Consider the following 9,469-nt stretch of genomic DNA (forward strand, 5'->3'; position numbering starts at 1 on the left):
GAATATGTGATGAGTTTTGTTTAACTGTGAATGTTTTGTGAATGTTTGAAATGGATCCTAATTTGTGATATATATATATATATATATATATATATATATATATATATATATATATAAGAAAGAAAGTATAAGATGATGTGAATTTTACATTGGTAAATGGAATTATCTCATTGGGAGGCTAATCCACAAAATCAAGTTGCAAGAATATCTAGATATTAAGGGGATTTCGGCCTAACTAAGGGTAATTTAGGTCAAGGCATGACTGAAATAATCTTGTATACCTCTCACAATGTAGATATCGGTTTTGGTATCACTCAAGAAAGAGATTTCGGTCCTAGTAACCCCCTAAGATGTGTTTTCGGTCTTGATGTTGTTTCCTGAAGAGTGATTTCGGTCCATGTGCTTTAAATCCTTGAAGATTTCAGCCAAACTATGAGATTTCGGTCCAACAAAACCGAAATCTCATGGTTCTAGATTCCAAAAACCGAAAACACTTAATTAGTGTATAATTTCATGCTTTTAGATTTATCTATTTTCCTTGTGTTGATTCCTTTGATTACTTGTTGACTTGTTGACTTCCTAAGGTTCATTATAATATCCTTTCAAAGTATATATATTTATATATTAACTTATATAAACATGCCTTTTTGGCTTTCAAAGTTCTATTTCATCAAAGTTACGTTGTGAATTTACTTGTACACAATTAGAATTTAGATTTTGCTTGCTCTAAAATTTTCCAGTTGTCACATAAAGTTTGACCCTTGGTCAAACTAAGACAGAAAGTCAACAACTCAATATTTTGGTCAAAAGTGCACTACGCTTTCTCTTAGGCACCTACGCTGAAAAAAGGATAAAATAGTTGGGTTTTGGTCTAAAACAAGTGTGATCCAAAAAACCCTAAAAGCATGTTGTGTAAAATAAAAGTGTGATGTGCTTAGGTTATTTCATAAGGTTTTTCGACTTACTTCATTATTTCAGTAATCTATCTTTAAAATCTAGATTCTGACAATCTTCAAATGGATAAAGTTTCCAACTTTATCTAATAAATCACCCCAAAACTCACAGATGCTAGACTTTAAAACTCAAAATAACCTAAATCATCCACAAAACCTGTGCCGCTTAATGAATAAGCACCAAAACACAACTTTCCTTGTCCAACAAGTCCAAGGAATGTTCCATGGTGCTCAAAAGGTGTTGGAGTTGTCTCAACTCCAAACACAAGCTGAAACGGTCCAAAAAATGATAAAGATGACAAACAACAAGATCTATGAAACCAACGACCAAGTTAGAATCTTTTTACTCACAATGGTAAGCAACCTTGTTGGATCTACACTTGAGCCCTTCACCAAAACACTTTGCAAGCACTTTGCTCTTAAGCTTCACACCAAATCAAGAGAAAGCTTCAAAAATAGTGTTCAAGCTCAAAATGAGAGGGGGTTAAGGTTTTGTTGAAACATGCTCTATGAGTGAGGGAGGCTATAAAGGATCCAAACCTAGGGGCATATGTATGTTAAAATAGCCCCAAACCCTAAAAAAATCATTCAACACATGGAATTAAGAGCACTGCAACCATAAGAATCACGTTGCATTTCATTGTGATAAATTCCATATTTCAGGTTTAATCAATATAATCAAATTGAAACCAAGTTTAATTACATACCAAGAATTAGGATGTTACAATGCGAGATCATTCGAGGTGGTGATGGAGCTAAAGGGAAGATCATATGGTCATTTCTTGGCTAAATCTTATACTGAAAAATGGAATGCCCTTAACTTTATTCGATCTTTTGTGATACCATGAAACTACCTTTTGGAACAAGAAACATGAAATTACTTGAGGTGTTTGTACGGATCTTCGTTTTCAAGGCTTCGAACTATTGGAAGGAGGTCTATTAACTAGGATTTCAACTCGAAATTTTAGGCAGCAAGAAAAGTGATGCAAAGTTACTGTTGAGTAATCTCTTGGGTAGCACACTATCTGAGAGACTTTTTTAGTATCTCCTATTGTTGCGGTAGAAGATTCGATATTAGAATCGGAAGAGTTTTGGTTTTAGATTTTATGGAAGGTAGTGGCTAAGACTTCTTTGCACTATGAGTAGGTGATGATGGTGGTGCGTTTAGGAAGGAGGAAAAGTGGTTTTGGGTTCATACCACATGGGGTTTCTTTGTGGTGTGGTGATTTTTTATGGTAAGGAAGGTGATGGAGTTGAGGAACCTGTTTGTTGCTTCTAAAGTTTCACTTGAACCTTCTACCTTCTCATAGGTTTCTCAATTTATGGGTCGAATACTAATAAAAACTATTAGTAGTAGCATGTCCCCGGTAAAAACGCCAAATATGTTAAAGACGTCGTTTACATGTAAACAAATAAAATATCACTACTAGAATGGACTAAAGATAGTAGCAGGAAGCATGGTCGAATCCACATGGACACAACCTAAAGTCAATGTCTCTTTGTGCAAGGCATATAGTAGTCAACAACATAAAATATAAAAGGGGTACTTTTGTTGTAAGATTAATAACTAAAAATTGCATTGAACTAACTTTAAGAAAATCAATAATAAAATGGTGTTTTAGTTATGCCGTGACTATTGTAATTATGCAATCAATCCACATCTGGTTAGTTAAAATATGTCGTATATAAGATGGTCCTAAAAAATACTAATAAGCTCTAGTAAGTTCTCTTCTACCAAACTAATTAACCAAAACGATCTCTTTGGTTAATCCTGAATTTATACTAATTTAATTAAAAAAAACCTTATGTAACAACTCAAATTTTTCAAACAAATTTTTCACTTTTAAAAACATAATTGTTTCCATTTTAAACAAGGCATAAATAGATTAATCACTCTGTCAAATACAAATATTCAAATCCCAAGATCATAAAGACAATCTTCAGTGTGTATCGATCATGCCGGCGCCTTCCCACGGTCCTCGCTAGTACCTGAAATACATGCACAACAACTGTAAGCATAAATGCTTAGTGAGTTCCCCAATATACACTTACGCACATACGCCTTTCCAGGCCCTGACCTTCCGGTCCTCATAACATAATCGCCTTCCGGCCCATAACATATTGCCTTCCGGCCCACATATCATACATAACACACATAACAATTAACTTACCACATATAGCATGCATATCACATAACATATCCGACCTTCCGGTCTCACAGTCAAACCCTTCTGGGTACAGTATAGTGAGAAGACTCACCTCGTAAATGCTGAAAACTAGCAACTCCTGAAATCACTCGTGCACAAACCAACGAGCTACAACCCCCCTATAACATTACATAACTCATTAGCACTCATATTATCTAAGTGTGACTATCCCTAAGAAGTCAGACTTAGGTCAACTCTGGTCAACGGTCAACGGTCAACTCGACTGGACTCGGCGAGTACCATGGCGACTCGGCGAGTCTAGTCGTCCTCACAAATTCCTGAATATTCCCTTTCTACTCGTCGAGTATCCCTCTTGACTCGACGAGGTCCTCGTGGAAGAATCGCGGGGCCACCCCGACTCCACTCGCCGAGTCTGATGAACAACTCGGCGAGTCCCAGTAAATCTTCAAGCTACTCGCCGAGTCTGAAGAACAACTCGGCGAGTCCATGCCATGCAGACGAGTAACTGCTTCCTGAGATAAGTCTCGTCCCGAAGTACACATGCATGGGACCTTCTGGACCTCTAAAGGTCCTAATACAAGATTATAATCGTGGGATAACAAGGCATTACTTCATCAATTCACTAAATGGGTTCTATAAACCCTAATTTCATAAATACATCATTATAGCAGAGCATACACGAATTCTTACCTGGATGATGTATTCTCTTTATTCCCCAATCCTCAGAATGTGACCCCTTGCTGCTCTTTTAGTCAATCCTTCCTCTTCCTTGCACACCCACTCTTCTATAACCAACAATGGCCTAAGATCCTTGCTCCTGCTGCACTAATCGATTTAGGGTTCTTCTCAGAAGGCTAAAACGAACAATGACGGCCAATGGACCCCTTTTATACGTCCCAAACCTGAACGGTTAGGGTTTCCGCTAAACAGCGTCGACTCGCCGAGTCCATATCTGGACTCGTCGAGTCCAGTCGCGGACCCGCGACCAAGTCTGCGATCCTACTCGGCGAGTCTTGGCCCCAACTCGCCGAGTCCCCTCTTAAATCATCCAAAAATATAATTTAAACAATACCTGAGATTTCGGGCTGTTACAACTCTCCCCCACTTGGATTAGACTTCGCCCTCGAAGTCTCACTCCGCAAATAGTTCCGGATGCTGCCCCCGCATCTCGCGTTCCGGTTCCCAAGTCATTTCCGATCCCTTACGGTGTTGCCATTGAACCAACACCAAGGGTACCTCCTTGTTCCTCAAAACCTTGATCTTCCGATCTCTGATCGCCACTGGTCTCTCCGCGTAATTCAGGCTCGCATCCACCTGAATATCCTCCAATGGAACCACTGCCGACTCATCGGCTATGCACTTTCTCAACTGCGACACATGAAAAGTGTCATGGATCTGACCTAACTCCGCTGGTAACTCCAACCGATAGGCTACCCGGCCTATCCTTGCAATCACACGAAATGGCCCAATATACCGGGGCCCCAATTTGCCTCTCTTCCTGAACCGAATCACTCCTTTCCAAGGAGAGACCTTCAGGAGAACGAAGTCGCCGACCTGAAATTCAAGCTCGGATCGGCGCCTGTCTGCATAACTCTTCTGTCGGCTCTGGGCAGTCAATAATCTTTGTCTCACTTGTTGAATCTGTTCTGTCGTCTGGAGTATGATCTCCGTGCTGCCCATCACTCTCTGTCCCACCTCTCCCCAGCAAATGGGAGTCCGACACCGCCTACCATACAACAGCTCAAAAGGCGGCATACCAATGCTCGAATGGTGGCTGTTGTTGTAGGAGAACTCCGCCAACGGTAAATACGCATCCCAACTACCCCCGAAGTCTAACACACACGCTCGGAGCATGTCCTCCAGCGTCTGAATCGTCCGCTCGCTCTGACCGTCTGTCTGGGGATGGTATGCGGTACTAAAATGCAATTTAGTACCCAGCTCCTCATGGAATTTCTTCCAGAACCTGGAAGTGAAGCGCACATCGCGGTCTGACACAATCGAGATCGGCACCCCGTGCCTAGACACCACTTCTTTCACGTATATCTCCGCCAACTTTTCCGCTGAAGAACTCTCACTGATGGCAAGGAAGTGAGCACTCTTCGTCAATCTATCCACAATCACCCAAATTGCGTCAACTCCCCTAGCAGTCCTTGGCAATTTGGTGATAAAATCCATAGTGATCTGTTCCCACTTCCACTCGGGGATCTCCAATGGCTGCAACTTGCCATGCGGTCTCTGGTGTTCGGCCTTAACCCTACGGCAGGTCAAGCACCTCTCAACGAACCATGCTACGTCCCTCTTCATACAGGGCCACCAATATTCCTTCCTTAAATCCAAATACATCTTTGTAGCACCGGGATGGATCGAGAATTTAGATCTATGAGCCTCTTCCATCAACGTAATACGCGTACCGCCCACGAACGGCACCCAAATCCGACCCTGAAACGTCATAAGGCCTCGACTATCCTTGACAAACTCTGAGATTAACCCCACAACCCGCTCTTTCTTCCGCATTTCTGGTCGCACAGCCTCTGTCTGGGCTCCACGAATAGCGTCCAACACTGGAGTCATCACAGTCAGTCTCAAACATACATCTCGCAATGGAGTGCTCTCCGCCCTGCGGCTCAATGCATCGGCTACCACATTAGCCTTGCCTGGGTGGTACAGAATCTCACAATCATAATCCTTGACCACATCCAACCACCTCCTCTGACGCATATTTAGGTTGGGTTGATCCATCAAATACTTCAGACTCTTATGGTCCGTATATATCGTACATCGAACCCCATACAAGTAGTGACGCCAAATTTTGAGAGCGAACACTACTGCCCCCAACTCTAAATCATGCGTGGGATATCGCGTCTCATGAGGCTTCAGCTGCCTCGACGCATAAGCTATCACATGACCCCTCTGCATCAATACTGCACCCAATCCCGAAATCGATGCGTCGCAATATACTACGAAATCTTCCATCCCTTCAGGGAGAGCTAATACCGGGGCTTCGCACAATCTCTGGCGAAGTGTCTCAAAGGAGGTCTGCTGCTCAGGCCCCCATGAGAATGCAACACCCTTCCGGGTCAATCTGGTGAGTGGCACTGCGATCTTGGAAAAATCCTTGATAAATCTCCGATAATACCCTGCCAACCCAAGGAAACTCCTGATCTCAGAGGGTGACTTCGGCACCTCCCAACTCATCACCGCCTCAACCTTGGCCGGATCGACTAATATCCCTTTCTGATTAACCACATGTCCTAGAAACTGGACCTCCCGCAACCAGAAGTCACATTTGGAGAACTTTGCATAAAGCTTCTCCGACCTCAATACCTCAAGGACCTCCCTCAAATGCTCCTCATGCTGCTCTCTAGATCTCGAATACACCAGAATGTCGTCGATAAATACAATCACTGACCGATCCAACATCGGCCTGCATACCCTGTTCATGAGATCCATGAACACAGCCGGGGCATTGGTGAGTCCAAAAGGCATCACCACAAACTCATAATGCCCATATCGCGTCCTAAACGCTGTCTTCTGGACGTCCTCTTCCCGTACCCTCACCTGATGGTATCCTGATCTTAGATCGATCTTGGAAAACCAAGATGCTCCCTGCAACTGATCGAATAAATCATCGATCCTAGGCAACGGGTAACGGTTCTTGACCGTTAGCTTGTTCAACTCCCGGTAATCAATGCACATCCGGTGTGAACCATCCTTCTTCTTGACGAACAGAATAGGTGCTCCCCATGGCGAGCTGCTCGGCCGAATGAATCCTTTTCCCAGCAACTCCTGGAGTTGCGAGGACAACTCTTGCATCTCTGGAGGTGCAAGACGGTAGGGCACTTTAGCAATAGGCGCGGCCCCCGGAACCAGATCAATACCAAACTCTACTTGCCTCACAGGAGGTACTCCCGGCAGTTCCTCGGGAAAAACATCTGAAAACTCACGCACCACAGGGACCTCCTCAATTGACTTCGGTCTCTCGGAAACCTCCCGCGTATCCGTCACATACGCCACAAAACCCTTACAGCCCTGCTGTAGACACTGCCTCGCCCTAGCGGCCGAACAAAAAGCTGATCCTGAACGGGTACCCTCACCGTACACCGAAAGAACTCCCCCACTATGGTCTCGTATGGTCACCAACTGACGCTCGCAGTCGATGACAGCGCCGAACCGGCTCAACCAGTCCATGCCCACGATAACACAGACATCCCCCATCGCAATAGGAATCAGATCAATCGGGAATTCGACCCCGAAAATCTCTAGTACACATCCCCGAAGAACCTCCGTAGCACGAATCACTTTCTCGTCAGCTATAGAAACTCTCAAAGGTCGACTCAACGACTCACGACTAACGCCAATCTGCTGACTAAAGGCTAAGGACACAAAGGACCTACTCGCACCCGAGTCAAATAACACTAAAGCAGGCACAGAGTTCACAAGGAAAGTACCTACGCGCATAATAACATAAGCATAACATATTGACATTAAAATAGTTACACGAATTACAACATACCTGCCACAACATCGGGCGCAGCGCGGACCTCCTCCGCAGTCAGCTGAAAGGCTCTCCCACGAGCCCTCGGGGCCTCGACCTTCACCGGTCGAGTCTCAGTAGTCCTGGCAACAGGTGCAGATCCCTGACGAAGCTGCGGACACTCGGCCTTCCGATGGCCGGTCTGGTTGCAATGGAAGCAAACCATAAATCCCTTGGGGCACTCCCTAGCAATGTGCCCCTCCTTGCCGCACTTGTAGCAGGCACCGGCTCGACACGCCCCATCGTGACCCTTGCCGCACTTTACGCAAGTGCGGTTCTTCGAACCTCCCGTCCTCGAATCGGCGGACTTGATCCGCTTGGCTGCCGGCTGAGACTGAGCCGGCCGCCGGTCTGCCTGCTGAGACTCGGCCTCCTCCCTGGCCTGAGTCTCTAACTCGATCTCACGCTTCCTGGCATTCGCCTGAAGCTCAGCAAAGGTATGATAAGTGGAGTTTGACACAAACTCCCGGATCTCCCTCCTCAGAACACCCAAGTACCGGCTCATCCGAGCCTGCTCTGTGGCCACCAGCTCGGGGCAAAACATCGCCCTCTCATGGAACTTTCGCGTGATCGCCGCCACCGAATCAGTACCCTGCTTGAGGGTTAAGAACTCCTGAACCAATCGTTCCCGCTCCACCGGGGGAACGTACTCCTCCCTGAACATGGTAGTGAACCCCTCCCATGTCACTGCCGCAGTCTCTGCCAAAGTGAAGTTCGCCGTCACGAACTTCCACCAGTCCTTTGCTCCCAGACGGAGCTGGTTCAAAGCGAACCGCACCCTCAGGTGCTCCGGGCATGAACAAGTGTAAAAGCACCCCTCTATATCTGCGATCCACCTCATCGCAGCAATCGGATCCTGCGTCCCATCGAACTCTGGTGGCTTCGTGTTGCTGAACTCTCGGAACAGCAATGAATCACCCCCCTGTGGCCTAGCAGCGGCCACAGCTGCGGTTGCTGCAGCGGTTGCAGCCTCAGTCAATGCGGCGTACCGCTCGTCGAACGTCTCCATCAGGGTGGTCTTGATAGACCCAAACATCTCCGGGATCTCAGCCCGGATCGCCGCCGCCACCTCCTCGTGGATCATCTGACGAATATCCTCGTCACTCACACCGCTCGTACTTGCTCCGTGACGCGGTCTAACCATGATATCTCTGAAATACAACATAAAACTATCAGAGATTCTACCGAGTATAATCGTACTCGATACGCAACCCTACTCAGTCCCAGATATCCAGGGATTCTTACTTGGGCCTCCCACTGACCCGGTGTCCTCGGTAGTACGGGCCCAATACTACCGACCACACCGCATCAATGTTCATCCCAAGTCCTCCTCCCCAAACTCCGGATAGTGAGTACTCCACCTCTGATACGCTCTATCTACCCGCATACTAGCAAAGCATCTCATATAGGCAACTTCCCTAGACTAAGGCATCACAAAATCAGGCCACTCTAGTCCTATCATGAATACCTAGTCTTCTAGCATGCATAACAATTCATATTATATAATATTGTAAGGTATTTTGGGGATCTTTACCGTTCGGGCGCTGACTGATCGTACACACTGCTTCTTTCTTGCTTACCACAAAACCATTTACAAAAGTTTATGCCTTTATTTGAAAAGTTTCCTCAAATCCTCGGTTTGAGTTCAGTTACCCCCCTAAGGTGCACCCGAATCCCTCAAACCAAGGCTCTGATACCAATTGTAACAACTCAAATTTTTCAAACAAATTTTTCACTTTTAAAAACATAATTGTTTCCATTTTAAACAAGGCATAAATAGATTAATCACTCTGTCAAATACAAATATTCAAATC

The sequence above is a fragment of the Lactuca sativa genome, chromosome 7 (genome assembly GCF_002870075.4).
Source record: "Lactuca sativa cultivar Salinas chromosome 7, Lsat_Salinas_v11, whole genome shotgun sequence".
In the NCBI taxonomy this organism is placed as follows: Eukaryota; Viridiplantae; Streptophyta; class Magnoliopsida; order Asterales; family Asteraceae; genus Lactuca; species Lactuca sativa.